General features: G+C 47.1%; 1 protein-coding gene and 1 long non-coding RNA gene across 5 annotated transcripts in view; one reads left to right on the plus strand and one right to left on the minus strand.

The window, feature by feature from the left end:
• Nucleotides 1-23,229, minus strand: part of Syn3 (synapsin III) — a 426,170-nt gene that overhangs the window by 78,350 nt on the left and 324,591 nt on the right. The window lies entirely within an intron of this gene.
• Nucleotides 586-16,668, plus strand: LOC143435667 (uncharacterized). The gene is made up of 4 exons (XR_013106143.1): nucleotides 586-711; nucleotides 1,561-1,665; nucleotides 1,813-1,914; nucleotides 16,226-16,668. It is a non-coding gene; the product is annotated as an uncharacterized LOC143435667 (long non-coding RNA).

Here is a 23,229-nt window from a genome sequence, read left to right on the forward strand (position 1 = left end):
AGTCCACCCATGACATCACCCCTCCCCCAGACTAAAACCGATGGTTTTCCAAGGGCCAGGAATAGGACCAGGGATCTCTTGTACAATGCACCTTAGCGTCATTTCCTTCCTGGGCTTTATAGATAAGAAAACAGAACAAGCCACTCACTTGAGCTCAGGCAGGTAAGAGCAGCAGCACAGCCCCATGGCTACCGATCTCTTCTGCCCTGTTTCTTCTCTTCCATGCTGTTTCTATGGACCCCAAGGGCCATTCCTATTTCCACCCCTTTGCTAAAGCCCAGCCCCTCCCCAAACACAGACAGGTCACAGAGGACAGAAAACATCTTGTTAGCTGGGCTATTTTTTCTCTTCCCTTTGCAACAATAGCTTTATTTAGTTTCCTTGGGGATGGTTTCTCAGGGACCCTTTTCCCGGTCCCATGGCCCCAGACACTCCAGAGTTCAGCACTGCCCCATGGCAAGAGGCCTGACATCCTGTTGGAGGGGGCAGATCCATCTTTGAAAACAGATTCCCCACCCTGATAAGGCCTTATTCAAAAGTACCCAAATAAGCTAAAATAAGTGGGGCAGCCCTGTGTTCTTCCAGGGTGTTCCCCTGGGAAGATCAGAGTCTGGCAGGCTGAGCCAAGGTCACTGTTCAACCAACCCCATCCTCAAGCTGAAGCTGGACCTGAAACTACACAGTGGACACTTGGGCAACTTCCTACCCAAGGTATTCCATCTATAATCTTAGTAATAAAGATTTAAGCATGTGCAGAATTGGATCCTGGCTGAACCATTGCTATAGTCTAAGTGTCCAAGGGTTCATGGTGGAAGCCTGGACTCCAGCTTTGTGCTGAGGAGACAGGACATTTAAGAGGTAGGGCCTAGTTCATGGTGCTTAGGTCATTGGAGGGCGGTCTAATCAGTTTTGATGGGGTCTGGCTAGCTCTGCAGGAGTGGGTTGGCAGAGAGCTCAAACCAGGGGCCTTCCCCACTGCTTTGGCTCCCTGCCTCCCCGTATGATTATTCCCTGTGCTGGTTAAGTTTTTGTCATTTTGACACACACTAGAGTCATCTGGGGAAAGGGAGGAATTGCATGCATCAGATTGGTCTGTAAGTGTTCCTGGGGGTGACTTTAATTTTTTAAAAGAGAAACTATTCTCATTATTTTAAATTATAGTTAGGTATGCATATCAGCATGTGGGGGCCAGAGGTATCCAAAGCCCTGGCTCTGGAATTACAGAAGGTTGGGATCTCCTGGAGATGGATGCTGGGTCCTCTGAACATGCTCTTGACCAGTGAACCATCTTTCTATTTCTGTGGGGGGCATTTTCTTTTTTTTTTCTCTTTGAATGCAGGATCTCTCTAGTAGCTTTGGCTATCTTGGAACTCAGAATCTAGACCATACTGGTCTCTAATTCACAGAGATTCTCCTGCCTCTGACTCCCAAGTACTGGGATCAAAGGCAGCCTTCTGTGGACAAATGCCATTCCTGGGTGAGCAGTCTTGGGCTGTGTTAAAAAAAAAAGTAAGATAAGCAAGCTACAAAGAACTGGCTAATAACCAGCACCCTCCACAGCCTCTGCTTCAGTTCCAGCCTGAGTTCCCACCCCTCCATGGCCTCTGCTCCAGTTACCACCTCAGAGTTCCTGCTGTGGCTTCCCTCAGTGATGGAGTGTGACCAGTAAGTCAAATAAATCCTTACTGTCCCCTATCAAGTTGGCCTTGCTCAGCGTTTTATCACAGCAACAAAAAGCAAACTAGGAGAGCCCCTCACTATTTGTATTTGTGTGTGTCTTTCTTTATAGCGTATTTCTCTACTTGCCTATAGGTGTTCTGAAGACAAGGACCCCTGTTTTGCTTGCCATCATAACTGTAACACCCAAGGCTGGGTACATAATGGATGTAGGATCTCCTGGATCTAGAATTACAGGTAGCTATGAACCTGGATATGGATGCTGTGACCCAAACTCTAGTCCTCTGGAAGAGCAGTAAGTGTTCTTAATCACTAAGTCATTTCTCCAGTTCTAGCTTCTGTGGTTTTAATTCTCATTTTATATACAAAGAAATGGGGTAAAGAGAGGTGGAAGATTGTTCTAAAGGTCACCCAGAGCCCCTCACACTGGCCACCATGTGGTAGTGACACCCCTGGATCCTCATGCTGTCTACTACCAAGCACTTTCTGAGGTATGTGGCTGGAAGCCAGCAGGCCCATGAGGATAAATCTACTGTGCATAGAATCTGAGTGGTGTAGGCTAAGGTGGTGGAAGTAGGGACTCTGGAGCCAGGAGGCTTCAAGTGGATGTCCGCTTTCTACCTTTAGGACTTTGAGTCACAACCAGTTCTGTGACTCAGTTTCCCCACTCTCCAGTAGGAAACTCATTAACATCAAGCTCCCTGAGATGGGTTTCTGTCTGTTGCTGATTGTGGTTGAGACCAGAGGGTTGTCCTGGTACAGAGGACTGGTTAAGAAGCACCATAGACACTCAATGTTACAGTCATCACAAAGAGCATTCTCCACTTGTATTCTCTCACCCATGTACCTGGGTACCTAAGACAAACATGGCACCTGCCCTGCCTTCCTTAGTTCTTATCCTATCCTAGGTCAAGGGCTGGTACTCGGGAAGGCCTAGCTAGGCGATATTTGCTGGGTAGCCTATGGGCTCTCTGCTCTGAGAGTTCCACTTCTGTTTTGCCACCGTTGCTGCTTCTAGAGTGTCTTGGAAAAGTACTGGTAACAAATTTGGAATATTAAACTGAACATGCCCTACCAACAAGCAAGCATTCCTTTTTCTTACATTTCCTGTTTCCCCGAGAAGTGCAATAGTCAGAAATGAACAACCCTACAGGCTGGCTCCACAGACAAGGCTTTCCTTGTTCTCCCCTGTCTGAGCTTAGGGTTGTAGCAGGCTCAGCTGCCAGCCTATATCCTTACCCACTGGGGACTCTCTGGGTGACACACCTGCCTACAGAGGACATCCTCAGGGGAAGAGCTTGTCTGGAGTAGGGGCCAAAGACGCCTGAAAGGCAGGGTACAGGAGCCCACCCTCAGGCTCCTGAAGAAAGGATTCCTCGGGATCCCAAAATCCCTGGGCTACCCACTGTTCTTTCCTCCCCTTTCTTCCCCTCCCCTCCTTCTTTCCTGCCTCCCCTCTTCTCTCTGCCCCTCTTTTCTTCACTTTCTTCCTGTCCTTTCCTTGTATTTACTTTTCTTCAAAATGTTTTTTCTTTATACAGGGTCTAACTACATTACATGTGCCCTCTCTTCCCATAGGAGTCTCCTTGGGCAGCTTTCTTAGCCTCTGTGGTGGTTGGAATGAAAATGGCCCCCATAGATCCATGGTGTGGCCCAGTAGGAGTAAGTGTTTCACTGGGCCGGGGTGTGTGTGTGTGTGTGTGTGTGTGTGTGTGTGTGTGTGTGTGTGAGCTTTGGGGTTTTAGAAGCTCAAGCCAAGCAAGCCCAGTCTCTCTCTCTCCCTCTCTCCCTTCCCCCCTCTTTCCCCCTCTCCCCCCTCTCTTCCGGCTGCCTGCTGGTCCAGATGTAGAACTCTTTGTTACCTCTCCAGCATCTTGTCTGCCTGTGTGTCAGCATGCTTCTGCCATAATAACAATGGACTAACCCTTTGGAAATAAGCTTGCCCCAGTCAAATGCTTTGTTTTATAAGAGTTGCTGCAGTCATGGTGTTTCATCACAGCAGTAGTAACCTAACTGTGACAGCCTCCCACCTCCCAGGGGCTTTGTCTGTAAAGGGAATAAAGTACACACCAGAGCATCACTGCTATGGTATCTGAGTCTATATGTGAAGCACACTCTTCATCTGGATTCCAGATAGTTCTCATGGGCAACAGACATGGCCACTTACTGAAGATCAACCCCAACACACCAGCCTTACCACCTATTAGAGTTACGGTGTAGTTTAAAACATTTTATTTTTGAGACAAGGTCTTTTGGTCTCCACCTAGGCCAGGTTGGCCTTGAACTTCACACATAGCCAAGGATGACCTCCCTCCATTTTCCCAGTGCATGGGATTTCTTGCATGACAAGTATCTTTTTTTGCTAGAAAAGTATCTGCTGACTGAGTTATAGGCCTAGTCCCAGGTCATGCTTGCATGCTTGTTATATTTCCTCCTCCTCTTCCTCCTCTTCCTCTTCCTCCTCTTCCTCTTCTTCCTCTGGATTGAAGTAGGAGCTCTGAGGATTTTAGGAAAGTGCTCTACCACTGAGCCACACCCTCAGCCAAGTTCACCATCTTTTTCTTTTTTTTTCTTTTTAGAACTCTTTCTCATCTTCTTGTAAACCTTGCCTTGAAAATATTCTGAAATAACCATTAAATTGATGGAACTGGATTACCCACTCTTTCTTTTTTGCAGGATGATTCCAGACATTCTCTAGTTATGCATACAGATGCTCACCTGACAGCAGCACCACCCATCTGTGTTCCTCTAAATCTTACACAATGCTTTATTTTAATGTTTAATTCACGATAAAAGTTTTCTGGCCATACGATTCATACATGACAAAATTCTCTTTCAAGTGCTTGGTCATGGGCTTTGTTGAATGCACATAGCTGTGCAATTGTCACCTCTCTCTAATGTCACAGAACAAATGAGGCAACCTGCATAATTGGTGTCTATTTTGAATATGCTCATAAGATTCATCCACACTGTAGTGTGTGTCCTTTTTTTGACACATAATATTCTGTGTGTAGGTGATATTTAACTTTTAAATGTGTGTATACATATGCACATACATACATACATACATACACACACACATTTGCAGTACTGGATGTTGAATTCAGGGTCTCATACATGCTGGGAAGGTGCTCTCTCACTGAATTACACCTTAACCTCAATCCCAATATAGGTTAGAATGTCTCAATGTATTCCTAGCATCTACAGATAGACCATAAAGGCAAATGAATCTAGAAAATCTCAAAGCCACAGACTTTGACTCAAAGACTGTCAAGATCTCAGCTTAGACATCACCCCAGTAGCTCACCAGCCTATTCTGGAGGTCTGATCTTTGGGAATAAAGAGAGTCTCTACTGGCTAAAAAAGCTCAGGATTCCTGCATCTGTGTGTGTCACACCTTGTCAGCTTGCTTCTCCTCTATTCGAGTCAGATCTTCAGTCAGATCTTCAGTAAAACTGTTGGATCCTTCTTGCTAATGTTAACATCTAAAAGATGCTGAGAAGGAGGAAGGCTCAGAGAGAGAATTCTGAGGGACTGTGGTATATGGATTATGCCTCTGCTCACTGCTTGCTCACAGTTTCTGTTCAGCTTCTGATTTCAGCTCAAGATACAGAGCTACGTAGGTCATTGGCCTTTGTAAGAGGGATGCTGGGAGCATCTTTTGTTCACAAGCTGTGATTCTTGGTAAGTTTAGGATGGGTTCAGGATGGGATTGGTCAGCCATGACCAATTGCGCCGTGACTCTCAGTTGCACCCTGCATCCCTGGAGAGAGAACTGATAACTTCTCCAGCCAACCAGGAAAGGAGAAAAGGACCCCTGCCAAGGCAGGAGGGCCAGGCAGCAATAGAGACAGGAATAGCAGGGTACAAGTGAGCTGATGGAGAAAACTAGAAGATGGGGGCTTTAGTTAGGAAGAGGATAACAAAGAAGGGAAAATTACGTTCATTGCATGTGTGTAGGCAGGTGTGTGAGTAGAGGCCAGAGGTCACATTGGAGTTGTTTCTTGCCTTCCACAGTGGGTCCTGGGATCAAATTCAGGTCCTGAGGCTCATCAGTGTGTGCCTTTGCCTGTTGAGCCATCTGACTGTCCACAAGGCCTTTCTTTACTCTCTTCCTCCCCCTTCCTTCCCTCCACTGAAAGGGCTGCAGAGTAAAGTATATAAACTCTGAAGCCAGTCTGCCTAAGCTGTGCATTCTTGGGCCAGTGACTTTACCTCTCTGTGTTTGCCACCAGTTCTATGGGAAGCAGTAGGCTCCACATGAGTTGGGACGAGTCTACATGAAGCACGTGGGTGGACACACAAGGAGAGCAGAAGTATTGCTGGCCCTTGGAGTATCCTGGTTAACTCAACATGATCTCTGCAACTGCAGCTGGCTCCCCTTGCCATTTTGATTGGCTTTCTGAGGTGCCACCTGCTAGAAGGACCCTGGGCTTCCATGCCAGAGATTGTCAGGGCTTCTGTGAGACTGTGGGACCATATGCTCATGGCAGATGAATGTACCTTGGTGACAGAGAAGGGTATCAGAGAGTATGACTCAGCCCCAAGAGAAAACTGGACCAGGGTTTCTACAGCTCTTGTCGGGCAGCTGTGGCCAAACACAACAGAGATACCTGACAGCCTCTGAGACCACCCAGTTTTCATCACACTACCTCAGTATCTCCTGACTGGCCAGGCAACCTGTGCAACCTGAGGCCAGCACATATGGTAAGGGACACATGTCTATCAGTACAACTTGTTCCTTTACTGAATGGAAGACAGCGAGGTACTAGAGGCAGCAACGATAGCTGGGGCCCTATTCCCAACTAATACCACATCCTAGTCTTCACAGCTCTTAATGAGATACAAGGCAGACGCTGTCCCCACTTTATAAATAATAGAGGGGCAACGCTGCTGAGTGAAGCTGGGAAGTGAGCCCAAACCTTCCAAATCCAGACGTCCCAACTCTTTCTAGTCTCTTTACGTGTAAAGCCTCACCCCGTGTCTAGTCTCCAACCCCCATTATTCCACATGCTCCAGATAAGCACCGAAGTAGACAGCCAATGGTCAGAAAGGTCTAAGAAAGAACCTGTGGTGTTGGGGGAAGTAAGCAGGCAGTCCTGCCGAGCACCGAGGATAGACCTTTCCTGCCCCTCATCCCTTCTCTGGGCGAAGGATGGATATTGGGCGTGGAAATGTGGTTTGGAAAGGCAGGACAGATACACAGAATATTGGAGCAGGGCTAGGGAAGAACCATATCAGCCTTGCCACATTTGGATATGGCTGGATCAATCTCTTGGGTGGGGGCATTGCTCCCCATTTTTACCTCTTTGCAGGAAGTGGGGGATGCATGGTAGAGAGGACAGCCCTGGGACAGGTGGGTGGGGCTTGATATCTCTAAGACTTTTTCAGGCAGATGTGTGGAGATGAATGAGCAAGAGCCCCATGCTGGACCTGGAGCTGCAGGGGTATGGGCATGGCTGGTCTCCCTGCAAAGGATCCTGGGGGAGAGGATCAGGGTTCCCAGGGCTTGATCTACAGCACAGGGAGACTGGAGGTGAGAGGAGGCAGGAAGCACAGGGCAGCATGAAAGCAAGCTGTTCTATAATCTATAGCAGGGTCCTGGCTTAGGCCAGAGGGCACCCTTTTAGTGTATTTCATTGCGAGGAAGCTTCCAGGACCCAGATAGAGGCTAGGGCCTGTGTGAAGGGTGAGATGGTCTCTGAATAGTGGGCTTTTAAAGGGAAGGTTCCGTGAAGATGTCTGGCTTCAGAAGCCGTATCTGCTCTGTCTCCCTGTGGCCAGCTGTGCTTTGCTGCAGTCTTATAGTAGACACATCTCACATAACTCCCATGAGCCCATTGCATTGCTGTTACTTCTGATTCATGAACCAGAACCCCCAAACATAATTAAACAGCCTGTTCATCTGATGTTGAAGCCAAATTTGTGCTTGGGAACTAGCCTGTCTCACACTGGCCTAGAGTCACAGGGATAATCCACACCCTATTCATGGAATACTCATCCACACAAGAATGATTTCAACTCAGCCATGCAGTCCATCTGCTTGCCTTAAAGGGGAAAGGTAGTGTTGAAGAGGTACCATAGACAACTGGCAAGGTGACATTTGTACTAAGTTTTGCAGATAAAGTCGGTTTGCCAAATAGAGAAAGGGGCATTCCATGCAGATGCATCATGGGGAAAGGACACAAAAGTGTGGAAATTCCAGAGGGTTCAGGAAACATCAGAGCCAACCATGGGATAGAAGGACATCCTGGGAGCGAGAAGCTGGCCAGAATCCACACTCAAGGAAGATCTCGCTTTGCTTTCTGCTCTCTCCAAATGAGGGTAGGCACATAGTCATTGTGCTCTCTGCATGTTCAGGGACTGTATGCTAAAAATACCAGTTTATGAAATGTACACATTCAAACCAAACCGCAAAGTTTGGTTATTCTGTTTTGACTGCTGTACTCCCCAAACAAGAGCTTCCAAAAATGAAGGCTTCTCCCCTCCTTTCAGAAACACATGCTGAAGTGTTTTCAGATGAAAGAACATCATGTCTTGAATTTGCTTTAAAGTAGGCTCATGTGGTCTGGTGTGGTCACAGACAGGGTCTGAACTGGCGCTGGGGAGGGGCACAGGCAAAGATCTCATGCTACTTTGTGCTCATGTGTGTTTGATAACTTCTATTACAACCATTTGTGTGTATGTGTGTTCATGATTGTGTATGTGCACATGCGTGTGTGTGTGTTCATGTTTGTATATGTGCACATGTGTGCATGAAAAGTATCATCTTTACTCTTTTCCACCTTATTTTTTTTGAGACAAAGTCTCTCACTGAACCTGGAACTCACCAACTTGGCTAGACCAGCTGGTCAATAAGATTTCGGGTTTCTCTTGTCTCTGTCCCCTCAGGTCAGACATGGTGTACACCATCATGCCTGGGTCTTTTACTTGGGTGCTTAGAATCAGACTCAGGCTCTTACGCATGTGTGGCAAGCACTGTACCAACTGTGCTCCCTCCCCGGCCTCACAGCCCGTTTCTTTTGGAGGGTCTCCCTCACTCAGGGTGGACCTGCAGAGGCCCAGAATGTACATCACAGTGAGGTGGGAGTGTAAATGATGGAGTGGGAGAGCCACAGGGCCTGGAGCCAAATCATAAAATCAGTGGCTCAGACTGCATCCGGCAGGGGACGGGCACCAAGGACAGGACTGATACTATTCAATTTTCACTCAGTACAGAACATGCAGCGTGCTTGTTAGAAGGAAGGGAGTGGTGCAGTGTAAGGAAGGACTGAGGTCTGTGGAAAGCAGGTTACTGGGAGTGTTGGCAGCTAACTTGTCCTCTCCTTCACATTGTCCCCAGGTGGTGCTAAGGTGGTGTCCGTGGGTCACAAAGAAAGGATAAAGCCCCTAGTGTATCTTTACAATGTCATGTTTCCAGTATAAATAGTTTTCAAATCAGGTGATTATGAACTGGGCTTGATGCTATAGACCTGTCATCCCTGCTACCATGGAGGTAGGTGACTCGGAGTCAGGGCCCAGATAATGACATGTGACAGTAGGTTCCTGAGGACCACCAGGAGGCCAGACCAGGTGTGCAGTCTTGTCCAGCCTCTGAGCCCCTCCTTGTCTGAGCCGGACGGCAACTGGCTCTTTGTGAATAAAAGAACACAGAGAAGCGAGGCTTCCTCAACACCATCGGAACTTTGCCAGATGAATGAGGAAAGCTAGCTCAGGTTTGACCCAGCCTGGAGTAGCTCCTTTATAATTGTCTGCAGGCTTGGAGGGAATGGTAGTGAGATCACACTGGTGTCCAAGGAGGAGGGGTGAGGGGCTCAGTTCTCCCCTAGGACAAAGCCATTTCCTCTTAGCTACAAAGCATCAAAGAGGCATGGCTTTCCAAGCTGAATGGGGCTGGGCAGAAACAAACCAGGCACAAGGTTTCTCCATTAATATGTCAGCCCTTTAAACTTATGTCTCCATCTTTTCTTGGCTCCTTAATGTGGGGTTTCCTCATTTTAGATGGATGGTGTGATTCCTTCCACTTGGAAAAAAAAAAAGCTTCTAGATGCTTTTAAATCAGGCAAATGAGTAAGGGCTCCCCTGTTTCATTTTGAAGATGCAGAGCATGCCAAAAGCCCTCTGGACTGAATATTCAGTGGCTGCATAATGGAGCAAGGGAGACTGCCAAGTCCCTAAATCACTCACCAGACAGGACAGTCTCAGCCACTGGGACTAGGAGACCCCAGGCAGCACTGTGAGTCAGGCCGCCAACACATGGAAAGATGGCTGGGAGTGGGTGATCTCAGCAAGAAAGGAGGCACACACCTGAGGAGCTGGTGGCCCTGAGTGGACCACAATCCTTTGAGCTCACCTATCTGAGTTACCTGGAGATAGAGAAAATCAAGCACCTATCATTAAAATCTCCAGGGGTGTGGATTCAATGGTAACACTTCCTTTCTGAACCTCAGCTTACTCACTGGTAAAACAGGTCTGAGTAGGAGGATGGCAAACACATAGTGTGGAGGGTGGCCTGGTGATGGCCTCAGAATCTGTAGGCAGACTGTTCTCTCGCTCACATTCCTGTTCAGATATTTCTATCATTGAAATATATCACTGAAATAGCCTCTCTAGGCCCCTTCTCAAGAATCCCTAAGGTCTATAGTGGTTCTCTCTCTCTCTCTCTCTCTCTCTCTCTCTCTCTCTCACACACACACACACACACACACACACACACACACACACACACACCTGCATGTTTGCTTGGAAAGGGGTGGGTGTGTGTGCTTCTGTACATGAGCTTGCAGAGGTCAGAGGTTAACCTCAGATGTCATTCCTTGGGAGCTGTTTACCTTCATTTTGGAGACAGAGTCTCTCATTGACCTGGAGGATACTGACCAATTAGGATAGGCTGGCTGGTTAGCAAGCCCCAGATATCTGCCTTCCTCCACTTCCCCAGTGCTAGGATTGCAAAACTCTTAAAATACGATTTCTGGAGATTGAACTCATGCTCTCCTGTTTGCATGACTAGCTTTGTGTGTGTGTGTGTGTGTGTGTGTGTGTGTGTGTGTGTGTGTGTGTGTGTGTCTGAGGTATCTCTAGCCATAGAGGTGGGTTTTTCAAAGTACAGTTGAAGGATCTGCAGATCAACAACTCCTGGACCCTTGTTAGAGAAGCAAAGTCTCATTTACACTCCAATCTAAATGCTCAGGCTCTAGGTTTTAATGGCATGCTCAACTGGTGCAGGTACAAGTTTGAGACTACTGGTCTACCTAGTTATATGATGGTATCTAATTCTTATTACTTCTGAAATTAACCCATTTATAAAAGAAAAGGGATTAATCTGTTGACTTAAAGGATTAAACTACAACGTCGAAACCTGTTAACCCGAGAGACTATGTGTCTAACCTTTGTTTTTAACTTTGTACTTCCATTTTCTTAGTCACAAAATGACTTCTGCCTTAAAACAAAAAGACCTCATTAATGATAACAATGAAGGCATTGAGAGAGAAGACAAAGGCTTTGAAATAGAAATGGTGTCCTGATCACAGCCTCAGTTCTCTTCTCTATGCCACTAAGGAGCACATTGTGCTGACTGACATGGAAGTCCCTTCCTGTGCCTGACTTCCTTGGGCAGAATAGGGTTGCTTCCCATCAGATCAGGTAGGAACATCTCTCAGCAGCTCAATCTACCTGGAGACCCCACAGTGCTGGAGTCTTTCTTCTCCAGCAGCTGAGAGTCAGCGTCTCAGGACATCTCTCCCTGTCCAGCTCGCACTCATCCTGGGCATACTTTCTGGTCACCTCCTTATCACAGCCACTGACTCATCGAGATCATTACTGTGCTGGCCAATTTCAGTTGGGAAATTAAGGCCCAGAAAAGTAGAGAAATTCAAGTTTGGCCTAGCTAAGAGGTGATAGATCAAAAATCCTGACTAAACCCCCAGTGAAGGTTTCAGGACCTTGCAGGTGGACCTGAGGTGCTGATATTGGCTCCCACTTCATCTGCTTGCTTGATGCACTTCACTGCCATCTCAACAGAAAGGGTGGATCAAATTCTGTAAGCACAGGGCTGGGGGTGGGAGCGAGCCCCATAAAAGGCCCTGTTTACTTACAGTCTGCACAGCTGGCCTGGATTAGTCCAGCTTTGTCAATAGCTTTGGAGATCCACAGGCAGAAAAAGTCCACTTTGTCCCAAACAATCCTCCCATCCAGGCTTATCTGGGTCTCGTGCCCTATCTCCTTAGCCTCCAGCGTCTCTATTTATGGCCTCAATAGAAAAAGTAATCACTTAGCAAAAGATTTCCCATTTTCCTATCTATACTAAAGTCTTAAAGACCCAACTGGGAAGAGAGAGAGAAAGAGAGAGAGAGAGAGGCAGAGACAGAGAGAGAACACACACATACACAGACATAAGACCGAGAGAAGAGAAGAAAAGAAGAGAGGGAGGGAGGGGCAGAGAGAAAGGGAGAGAGAGAGAAGAGACAGAGAGAGAAAGACAAAGGGACACAGAGAGACACAGAGACAGAGAGAGGAGAGGAAGGGGTAGGAAGAGAGGGGTTGGATTTCCCTCTTTTCTATTTCATCTCATTTCAGGAAGGCCTGCTGTTTCCAGCCAGAGGCCTTGGGCATGTGTGTATGGACCATTAGACTGCTTCCTTTTCTAAGGTAGTACAGAGGTCACCCCACAGTAGCCACAAAACTGGTCAGCTAGAATTTGTTTTCTCACAGATACACTTTGGCTAACATTCTAAACAGTCTGAGCTGGGAGAAACCAACAGATAAGCAGGTCTGGAAGGCTCTGAACCTCGGGTCCTTGTTCTCAGCAGACTGGAGGCTACATCCAAAATGTCCCCGTGTGTGAGAGGACTTCTAGCTCAGGCAGGGAGGCTCCTTGGCTTCTTTCTCAGTTCCTATGCCTTTCTTCCTCCTCCTCCTCCTCTTCTTCCTCCTCTTCCTCCTTTTCTTCTTCTTCCTCCTCCTCCTCCTCCTCTTCCTCCTCCTCCTTCTTCTTCCTCTCTCTCTCTCTCTCTCTCTCTCTCTCTCTCTCTCTCTCTCTCAGAAGTGAACTTAGGGCCTAGTGTTTGCTGAGCAGGTACATTGCCAAAATTCTACCAGAGCCTCTGTACCAGAGACTGAGCCACCAACCAAAGAGCATACACAGGCTGGCCCAAGGACTTCAGCACATCTGTAGCAGAGGACTGCCTTGTTTAGCCTCAGTGGGAGAGGATGTGCCTAATCCTGTAGAGACTTGATACCCCAGGATGGGGAGGATTCTGAAGGGGTATCCTTTCAGAGGCAAAGAAGGGGGGATGGGGAAGAACTCTGTGAGGAGGGAGGGGGACAACATTTAGGATGTAAATAAATTAAATAGTTAATTAACAACAACAACAACAATCTTACACTCCCTGCCCTCCTTTTGTTTTGGAGACAAGGTCTTATCTAGTCTTTCAGGACAGACACTGTACTTACTCCACAGCCCAGATTGGCCTTGAATTTTCAGTCCTTTCAGCTTCCATTGCAGAGCAGCTGAGATGAAGAGCCTTCACCACTCTGCCCAGTTTCTGTTTCTTAAAGTGAGCTGGAGTGTTCTTCTGGAAGGTTTAGAATATCAGAGATTTCTGGTTTTACACTGTGTTTTATGTATAAGAGGAAACAGGACTGGGAACAGGTCCTAGCCAGGGTCACAGCTGTGACAGAGTCAAGCTTAGAGGACAACACAAAGCTCCTGGTCATCTGTTTAGTCATCATTAATTGATTTCTCACACGGGCGCCTAGAAGGAGCTTTGTCTTTAGTGAACGCTCTTCCCCAGAGTGGGGTCTCTCTTCCAGCCTTCACTTTGGTCATGGAGCTTTCAGTGAAGGCAGGATAAATATCTCCCATGCCAGATTTGGTGGGAGAAGCCTGACTGTGAGACTGGAACCACAAGCAGAAGTCTAAGAGCAGATCTTTGTAAATGCAGAACACACTTCCTCCAGAACACAGTGACAGTCCTTCTAGGCCTCAAGAAATGTCCTCCATAGACTCAGGCATTTGAACACTTAGTTGATGGCACTGATGGAGAGGATGGGGAGGTATAGCCTTTCTGGGAGAAGTGTGTCACCTGTGGCAGGCTTTGAGATGAGAAGCTTCTCATCACTTCCTGTCTGCTCTGTGTCTTTCATGTGCATGGTTAAAATGTGAGCTCCCAGCTCCCAGCTCCCAGCCCTTCTCCTGCCACCTGCTTCCCACTCGATGACACATCTCCCTCATGGTGGGCTTTTACCTCTCTGGAGCCACAGGCCCAGATAAACCTTTCTATAAGTTGTCTTGATCATGGTGGAGCCACAGAGAAGTTACTGATACAAGGACCCTCAATTTACCCTCCGCTCTAGTTTGATTTTTGCTGTTGTGATAAACATTGAACAAAAGCAACTTGGGGGAGGGAAGGGTTTATTTAGTTAGGTGTCCCAATTATAGCTCATCATTAAGGGATGTCAGGGTAGGAACTCAAGCAGGAGCCATAGAGGAAATGTGCTTACTGACTGTTTACTATGGCTTGCTGAGCCTGCCTCCCCCCTCCCTCTCTCTCTTCTTTCCTTCATATCCCTTTCCTTCCTTCTTTCCTTCCTTCCTTCCTTCCTTCCTTCCTTCCTTCCTTCCTTCCTTCCTACTTTCTTCCTTTCTTTTTCAGCATATTTTTATTTAAAACAAATTTAAATATGTTTTGATCATATTCTTCTCTTTCCCAAGTCATTCTAGTTCCTCCCCCTCCTTCCTCCCCCCTTCCTTACTTCCCCTCCTTACCCACCTCCTTTCTTCCCCTCCTTACTCCCCCTCCTTACCCACCCAACTTTAAGTTCTTTCTTAAAACAATAACTTAATCCAACATCAAAATCTCTCCAAACCAAGAAGACAAAATAAAACACCCACGAAGAAGAGGAAGAAGAAAGAGGAGGAAGAGAAGGAAGAGGAGGAGTAGGAGAACAACAATAACAAAGCAACACACAGAAACACACACACACACACACACACACACATACACACACACACACAACTGTAACCAAATAAGAGTAAATACACAAGAAACCTGTGGAGTCCATTATACTTTGGTCAACTACTTCTGAAGGTGAGGGTGCCCTGCAAGTGGTTGATATACCCAGTTTCACTCTATTGGAGAAAACTTATTTTTCCTTTCCCAACAGGTATAAATGAAGTCTAGTTGTTAGTCTTTACCCTAGTGGCATTCATTCATTCATTCATTCATTCAGCTTTTAAAAAGATAACAAAATAAAATGTAATAAAATAAAACAAAAAATATCACATAGAAATTGGACATCATGGTGTCATATGGATGGCATGGTGGCAGAAGGGTCAGGGAGCTTGGAGCTCACCAACAGGAGAAGAGCCCAAGAGAAAGCACAAGAATCAGGGACCCACTTGTTCACATACCTAGGATTCCCATAAAAATACTGAACTGGAAGCTGTAATGTATACACAGACAGGTATGGACTTGTATATCCCCTGTGCCTGCTGCTCCAGTCTTTGTGAGTTCATATAAGCTTTGCTTGTGTTTATTTAGAGAGCCTTGTTTCCTTGGTGTCCTCCATCCCCTCTGGCTCTTACACCCTTCCTGCCTCTTCTTCTGTGGGGTGCTCTGAGCTCCAAGGGGGAGAGATTTAATGGAGACATCCCATTTAGGGCTGACTGTTCCAGGGTCTCTCGCTCTCTGTGCAATGCCTGGTTGTGGGTCTCCATATTTGTTCTCAGCTTCTATGATTATTCGTCCTGTTTTCTTATACAACCCAAGACTGCCTGCCAAGTGGTGGCACTGCCCACAGTGCTCTGGGTCTGCCACATTAATCATTAATCAAGAAAATGACCCCACAGGACAATCTGATGGGAGGCAACTCCTCAACTGAGGATCCCTCTTTTCAGGTGACTCTAGTTTATGTCAAAGTGACAAAGACTACCCAGCATGTGTGCCCAGCCTGGCCATCAGGCAGGCCCAGGAGAGAACTTACGCTTCATCTCTAGATCCCTGGAACCCGAGTGTGCTACAACTCTGTCAACTGTTCGTTGGTCATGGCCACCCATTCGGTTCACATTGAGTGGTCTCTCAGCAGCTCAGTGAACTGGCCCTGCCTTCATGAGACTTAGTCAAATAGAGAAAGTCAGTGACATCCTTACAATACCTGGCCAGAAGTATAAGGAGTGAGGTCCACATGCCATCAAAGGTTTTTCCCCTCGGTGGGATTGGGGTGGGGAATCTCTGGGATGAGCTAGAAACCTAAAACAATGGAATCTCCAAGAACCTATGGCCTTATCTAAGACTCCTGGCAATGGGAAATATAGAACCTGAAAGAGCCATCTCCTGTATTCAGAAAAGGCTTCCAATGGAGAGGCTGGGACACCAACCCAGCCACAAAACCTTACACCCATGATTTGTCCTGACTACAAGATGTGTAGGGGTAAAGAGGGAACAGAAACTGAGGGAACAGTCAACCAACGACTGACCCAGCTTGAGACCCATGTCAGGAGAGGGAGCCCACCCCTGACACTATTAATGATATTCTGCTTTACTTGCAGACATGAGCCTAACAGAACCTGAGAGGCTTCACCCAGAAGCTGATGAAAGCAGATGCAGAGACCAACAACCAAACATTGACCAGAGCTTGGGAAATCCTGTGGAAGAAGGGGAGAAGGGTGGGAGGAGCCAGAGGTCAAAAACACCACAAGAAAACATATAGAATCAACTAACCTGGGCCTGCAAGGGCCCATAGAGACTGAACTACCAAACAGAGAGCACACATGGGATGGACCTAGGCCCTCGGCACAGATGTAACAATTGTGCAGCCATGATTTCATGTAGGACTCCTAACAGCAGAAACAGGGGCTGTATCTGACTCTGTTGCCTGACTTTGGATTTCTTTCTCCTACCTGGGCTGCTTTGCTTAGCCACAATAGAAGATGCACCTAGTCCTACTACAACTTGATATGCCAAGGCAGGGTGATATCCACGGGAGGCCTCTCCTTTTCTGAGGAGAAAGGGAGGAGAGGATGGGAGGGAGGGACTGGGAGTAGAGGAGGGAAGGGGAGATGCAATCTGATTGTAAAGGAAAATTTAAAAATTCCCCAAGCTCTCAGGGAGAATCCTGCTTGCAGTACTTGTTTTTCTATCTTAGCCTGAGTCCTGAGATCCCTGACTCCAAGGACACTGCCGCCTCCCAGATCTTTACAAATGCTACTCATGTGAATGCCAGCCCCCTTCTCTGAGGCAGTCCTTGCCATGATCAATTGTCTGGCCTTCTGCATCGCAAGGCAAACCCCATCCAAGTCTGATGACTGCTTTTCTTAAGTACAGGGATGATGACATTACTACTTCCTCCCTGGCTTGGGAATTTGATGGTTAGCATGAAGTCAAGGCTTGGAAAGGTGCCTGCTCTTTGCCAATGCCTAGGGAGACCTGGGGTGGGTATCTTGGAGTGGAGCAGGCTGGAGTGTGTGTGTGTGTGTGTGTGTGTGTGTGTGTGTGATACACATCATGGGGGCCAGAAAACAACAAGGGGGAAATAATTATTCTATAAATATGAGTCCCAGAGATTAAACTCAGGTCATTGAGTTGGTTAGATGGCAGCAGGTACCTTAACCTGCTGAGCCAGTTTGTGGCCTCTCTTCTTCCTCCTCTTCCTCCTTTCTCCTCCTCTTCTTCTTCTTTCTCCTCTTCCTCATCTTCCTTTCCTTCTCCTTCTCTTCTGTCTCCACTTCTTTTTCCTCCTCCTTCCCTCCCTCCTTCTTCCTCCTCCTCCACCTCCTGTTCCTTTTCCTCTTCCTCTTCCTCCTCTTCCTCCTCCTCCTCCTTTTTTTTTTTTTTGAGACAGTGTTTCCCTGTGTAGCTCTGGAACTTGCTTTGTAGTCCTGGAAATTGCTCTGTAGACCAGGCTACCCTGGAGGCTCTGTTGATCGAGTGCTTGGGATTAAAGACATGCACTACCACTGCCCAGTTTGAATTCTTTTCTTAAAGTGGGAGCTTTTATTAAACAATGTGAGGTCTGCCAACCTTGTACCCCGTTTCTGCAGGTATATCCGGGGACACATGCTTCAGTGCCTGGCCTAGAGTATTCTTGGTACACAGAGCCTCCTTGATTTTCCATCTTAGCATAGATGAGCTCTGGAGGGAACAAAACCTCCACATTAGCATCTGCGATTTGCTTCAGCATTCAGGCCCTCAAGTCTCAGGCCTGTCACAAGGATAGTCACTGACTGGCCATGACTTCTGATGTTCCTCCTTTCCCTTCTGCCTATCCATTACCTTGGCAGTAGCTTTCTCTCCTTCTCCTTCCAAACCACTTGATACCTCACATCCTCTAGCTGTGGTGTGCCCAGAACATTGCATTGGGTAGCAATTGCTGGGCACCTGTAATGTGGACTCTGGCAGGAGAAAGACTTTAGGTTTTAAGAATTGCATGCTTACTATGGGAAACAAAGATACAGATTAACAGTCAAGGCCAACTATACTTCCTTGGTAACATTTTAAAGAGACAGGGCTGGGATTGGGACAGGCTCACTGGAAGGGAAGCTGATGAGGTGGATTTTGAGGGATTGTCATGATCCCTCAAGTGGTAAGAATTGACTGGTGTGTGGGAGGAAAGGGTACTCTGCCAGTCAAAAGGAGGAATGGTTTGAAAGAAGACTTGGCATCATTAGCAGAGTGCTGCTGTCACCCAGAGGTAGGTAGGCTGTAAACATGGGTTGGAACCATTTCAGAGATGGCTTTGGTTGCCCTGGTAGGAAGTGGTGAGATGAAGGGTGGATACCTACGCAGACGCATCCAGATGCAGGGTAGAGGAAGTGAATGCCCAGGCAGAAGTGTTAAAACTCCAACTAGGGGCGAGCAGAGGAGGAGGGGCCGAAGAGAATCAGTCTGCTCAGTGTGGGTCACGTGATAGCCAATAGTCTCCGGTTATGGAGACGCACACTGAGGGGTGACGTGGAAAAGAAGATCAAGTCCTAGGGTGGTAGCATGGGAGTTACTTTGATTTTTATAACACTGAACACAGAATAGATATTCAGGAAATGTGTGGAAATGATTGAAATGCTGATGTCCTGTATCTGAGCTGGGGAGAGGATAAGCGAAGTACCAGGAAGCCTGATTGGTTGGCAGTGAGTTCTCGGTAAGTGTGCTGTTGGGTTTGAGTACAGTTTGTCCTACCCAGTGTCCTGTTGAAATGTCTGGCACTGTGGCTGTGCTGAGAGCATTTGAGAGCAGATTGGGTTCTTAAGGGAATGTGTGTCTCTTGGGACTAGGTTAGTAGCTGAGCATCTGGGTTGTAAAAGGAGCCACACTTATCAGCACTGCCTCTTCAGCACACATCCCCTGGCTTTCCCTGTTGCTGTTGTTTGATGTAAAGTGTTGTTTGAATACTTGGTCTCCAGCCAGCAGCACAATCTTTTGGGGGTAATGATGGTGGTTGTGGAACCTTTAGAAGGTGAGGCCTCAGTAGAGGAAGTGGATTGCTGGAGGTGGAGCCAGCCTTAGAGATTATACCCTGTCCTTGATTCCCACTGAAGTCTGTCAGTGTTGTGGCCTGGGGTTACCACCATCTTCTGTCATGGAAGGAGTCACCATGCCTTCTCTACCATGATCGATCATATCCCCCGTACTGTCAACCAAAATAAATTCTTCCTCCCATAAATTGCTTCTATCAGATATTTTGTTACAACAATGAGAAAAGGAACTAATACACCCGCCTCCAGATTAACCTTTTTCCTTTATAAATCACCCAGTCTCAACCACTCTACTACAGCAACAGAAAAGAGAGTGCATTCACTATCTCACTCATTAAACTGGAGGATGTCCTTAAAGGACTATTTGTGCCTTGTACAGGCTTCCCATTCCCATGGAAGGTGTGTCACCAGCTCCTGATGTGGGGTACAGTGACCTTTGCAGCTGCTTTTTGTTTCCTTCCTCTGGGGCATATTACATAAATGGGTGGTGGCAGCCACTGGGCTGGTGGCTTCCTGCTGCAGCGGCAGGGCTGGGTATCCAAGCTGCCGGTGCTCAAGTTCACCACAGCATTCCGAACATTTGGGAACACAGGAAGGGCTGCAATTTTTAAACTCTCTTTGTTTGCAAGGAGGGTCTGGAGCCCATTGGGAGGATGAAAAACAAAACCAGGAAAGCAGATGACCTGTAGCGTGGACCTTTGGTATGGCTTCTCTGAGCCCCACTGCAGCCCTGTTTCTGTACACGTCTGCACAGGCCGAAGGCAGGGCACAGCATCTCCTCATATGGACTCTCCTCCTTCAGGACCCGGGATATAGAAAGACAGATGCTGAGGCTTCTATACACAGAGGCACCAAACCTGATGACAAAGGGAAATTCAGACACATACACAGGCAAAAGCACACACACAGAGACACGTGGAGCTAGCCACGTGTAGAGACAGCTAGACAGGCATCACTGTACAAAGACATTCACACAAATAGACACAGGGACATGCTCAGAGACTGACACTCATTCCTGTGGAAAGAGTTACAGGCAGGCACACACACACACACACACACACACACACACACACACACACACACACACATTTTCCCAAGGGGACAGGCAGCCTACACACCCCTCAGCCTATTTTGTCCTCAGCTTTAGCCCTCAGGGGAGTAAGCAGGCAAGATTAAGTTTTCTTCATGCTCCACGGTAGACGAAACAATGAAGTTTAAATGTTTTCGTTTTCTTTTTATAATGTTTATATGCCTAGGAGGTTCCATTCAGTGTCTGCCCTTATTTAATTTATCAGTTTGGATTATTTTATGAAGCAAACAGCTTATGGTCAAAAAGTGAGGGGAGACCAGACACGATGGTTTAGGGTTGTAATTATAGCACTCGGGAAGGTGGGCAAACAGATTGAGAGTTCCAGGCTGGCCTCGGGTACATGGCAAGAAGCTGTCCAGACATACAGACCTGTAAAAGGCCCCAAAGGAGATGTCTACCCAGATGGAAATTTATCCCCCAAACAAACAAAAAACTCGAAATATCCCAGAATGTCCATCTTTAGCTCAGACCTCACATTAAGTATCTACTTTTGGTTGCTGGGAACCTGTCTTTCTTTTAATATGTCCTCAATTCCTTCATTTTAGTTGAGGAGTGGCATCTTTCTTCAGATGAGCTGAGGGCTCTGAGAGGAGGAACTCGGACCCAGAAAGCTCCTCTTTTCAGGCAGCAGGGATTGCTGTGCTGTCCTGGAACCTGGAGACCTCCAGGAGATTGAGGAAGGAGAAGCAGCTGGAAAGCCACACAAAGGACGACAGAGCCCATCCACAACGTGCCCTGGCTGTTCCTTAAATCTTCAGGGAGACCATGCATTCTGGAACTGCATAGTGTTTGGACGTAGAACTGTGGCAAGTGACGTTGGAACTGCAGTCCTGGAAGCCAGGATGAAGCCCTCCCAAGGCAGTGGGAATTGTCCCAGACCTGAGGAGCTTGTGAAATGAACAAAGGTCTCAGCAAGTCACCATCTAGGTTTTCAGGCAGGGGAGGAAGGAAGCCTGGCTGTCATCTGGGTCACATATGGGAATGAATCTGCAAACCCCACAGTACCATGAACAGCAGAGAATCCTCAGCTCCTTGTCATAATATATCCCAAGCCCTCAGCAGAACGTCTGTGTCAAGCCACTGAATGCAAGGCTACAAGGGGCTCAAATCCTTATGAACAAACCCTGGGAGCACCGGCTCAGGTTCTGTCTGAATGGTCAACAAGGTATTATGGGAGACTTCGAGAGGGCCAAGGATGTTTCCTGGAGCCAAGCCCATCCTTCCCTGTCTTTCCTGTCACCCCTGGATTGATTTAGACACGTTACAACTTTTTTTCTTTGTATTTCCCTCAGAGTTGTTCTGTGGCGATCTCTTTTTGATATTCCTTGTTAGCCAGTTTCTAGTCAGAAGCATCTCTCTGCATATGCTCTGAGTAAGGATGGTGCCATTGGACAAGAGAGGCCACCTGGGGTTGAGGAAGGCACGTGCTCTGAAGAGGACCAGAGCAAGCAAGTCAGGACCAGGACTAAAATCAGTAGACTAAACGCCTAGTCTGAAAAGTACATGAAAACGATGAAAATGAAATCAAATTTAACAGGGTTCCCCTAAATTCACTAATATAAACCAGTCTCCTTCTTTCCTCTATTTCCCCACTTTCGTTCCTTTCTGACAGAAGTTCACATCACCCAAGCTGGACTCAAACTTCCCATGTACCTGAAGATGACCTTGAACTTCTGACCCACCCACCCCCTACTTCCAAATGCTGGAATTACAGGCATGTGCCACCACACTTGGCTAAATACATGTCTCCTATGTCGCTATCATAGTTTTAAAAGTAGAAATCAGTGCAAATCAATCCGTGGTGGACCAAACACTAACAGTTTTGAGTGTCGGGATCTGACTGATACTTCTTTAATGCTGCCCTTGGTCCCGGCTCCCTAAAATCGTTTTTTAGATTCGGGTCTCAGTTCTACTTCTTAGAAAGGCATGTTTTCCTCTGTGAAAAGTTGATGTATAGGTTTCATATGCTGAAATGCACACATCTAGAAAGTGCAGGCTGATAAATGCTCCCCTACACTTACAGCTTCGTACAGAATGGGAAGCCCACATACAGGCCATGACAAAAGGATCTGACCATTGGATGCTGCTTCACCTGACAGTACCACGTACTCACCGAAGGAGCTAAGCAAGACAGATCATTTCCACCAGAGCAGAAGCTCCCTCATAGGAACAACCCTCCCATCTGCTGAATATCTCCCTGGTAGATACTCACTGCTGCCAAAGTGAAGATTAGACCTCTCTGTTCTGCCCGTCGTGGGCTCCCTACTCTTCCATAGGAAGTCAAACACAGGTGTGCTGGGCCCGAAAGCTCAACATGTCTGGTCCATACACTCTGGTGCCTCTTTGGGCTGACCTTTGTTCTGGATTTGACATCCCCGTCCCCATTTCCCAATTTCTCCAATTCAGTGCTCACCCGGTCAGAAGGCACTGTCAAATGCCTTCAGAGCTCAGATGATGCACCAGCTGTCCCCCAGCAAGAAGAAGAGCATAGAAATCCAACCACAGTCAAAACGCTCCACAGGTTTTAAAGCCACCATCTCTGACTCTGGGCTTTGGAAGATGGACAAGCCTGAAGGGACTCACTTTCCCTAAGGTTGTGGCAGTAAGTGTGCCTGTTGCTGAACAACACTCTTCTACTCAGGGTTCCATTCAATCCTCTTCTCAGCCTGTGAGGTGGTACTGACTGTTAAGATGTATGCTTCATAGATGAAGATACTGAAGATCAGAAAAATGATGGATTTAGCCCAAACCATATAGCAACGAAAGGCAGTTCAGGCTGGACCCTAGGGTAATCAGATTCCAGTGCTTCCAGAGCAAAGCTTTATTTGTACAAGGCAGAGTGCCTTTTTTTTTTTTTTTTTTTTTTTTTTTTTTTTTTTTGTCCCCAAAGGCAGGGCGTGAATATGAGGTGAGGAATGTGCTTTGGGTTCTTTGATTTATGCCCTAGGAAAACAAGTCAGATAGCAAAAGGTCATGTTTCTGTCACTCCTTCTGT

Source organism: Arvicanthis niloticus, chromosome 22 (genome assembly GCF_011762505.2).
Source record: "Arvicanthis niloticus isolate mArvNil1 chromosome 22, mArvNil1.pat.X, whole genome shotgun sequence".
NCBI classification, from domain to species: domain Eukaryota; kingdom Metazoa; phylum Chordata; class Mammalia; order Rodentia; family Muridae; genus Arvicanthis; species Arvicanthis niloticus.